Raw genomic sequence first — 1,333 nt, 5'->3', positions numbered from 1 at the left:
TGGTTATAATATCTACTTTGAAGTTCTTTTATGTGAGTTCTAATATTTAGGTCATCCTGTGGTCTGATTCCATTGACTGCTTTTTCATTTGACCTTGAGTCACTCTTTCCCGTGTCTTTTCATGAGATATTGGTTTAAGTTTTTTATTGTATACTAGACATTGTAGATGATACACTACAGGGACTTTTGATTCTTATCTTTCTCTGAGTATGGAGTATTCTTCATGGAATGAATTCAATTAATGACTGATCTTGCTTTTATACTTTTTAAAGAAGGGTCTGTTTGCCTTTTGGTTTTAATCTCAGGGCAAAACTTTTAATCCTGAAATTTAGTCACTAATCCTAAAGTGTGTCCATTCTTGGGTTTTATTTGAAAACCCAAGGAATTTATTAGTAAATACTTCACATGTGGGAGAATTCAAACTGCAAATTCTGTCTACCTTGGGTGGGAAGATTATCAAATCCATGGTCAAATTTTCAACTATTCAGCTGCTGTTTTTCCTTGGACTTTTGGAGTCCCCTCTGGACATGTATAGAATTTGAGGAGAGAAATACCAAGAATGTTTGTCAACCCCCCCATGCATGGAAGCTTTGCTTTCCTAATTTCCCTTCTTAGTTTATAGCTGCTTTTGCAACCATGAAGTCCGTACTTGGAGACCTCAAGCTTTGTGCTTATGCTCCAGCTGCCCTATGCCATACAACATTGGGAATGCTCTCAGCAAGAAAGCCATACAAGCCTGTATCTCATCCAAAGGACTTCCTTATTTCAAGAGTTAGACCTCCTACAGTTTCTGCTTGCTTTAGTCACTTTTTAGTATCTTCAAATATACAAATATTTTTCCAGTGATTATAATTGTTATCTCTAGGAGGGACAGTATAATAAAAAGCTACTTTTTCATTTCTAGAAACAAAACTCCCCAAACATTGGTTTTTTTACTGAATTAAATTAGTATTTAACTGTCTCTTCCATGTCAATCATTATGATAGGCCATGAGCTTGTAGAGATGAATCAGACCTAATACTTTAATTTGTGAATAAAACACACATAGGACTTTGTAAAATGTAAATTTATAATCAGTGGGATACATATATTATAATAGATAATTCACTTTAGATAAGACCACTATCTCATAACATTAACTGAAAAATTACTAACATTTATCTTAACCACAAGCATTTGTTTTTTAAAAAACATAGATAAATGAAGATGTACAAGATGTATACTTAATTTTTAGATTGATCTTAGTCTTATATAATATAAATATTTGTGTTGGGCATAACACAAAGGATAGAGTCCAAGAAAATAACAAAACTACCTACTTAATTTTTCTATA

This window comes from Propithecus coquereli, unplaced genomic scaffold (genome assembly GCF_000956105.1).
Source record: "Propithecus coquereli isolate 6110/MARCELLA unplaced genomic scaffold, Pcoq_1.0 Scaffold108, whole genome shotgun sequence".
Lineage (NCBI taxonomy): Eukaryota > Metazoa > Chordata > Mammalia > Primates > Indriidae > Propithecus > Propithecus coquereli.
This window is presented reverse-complemented; position numbering follows the sequence as displayed.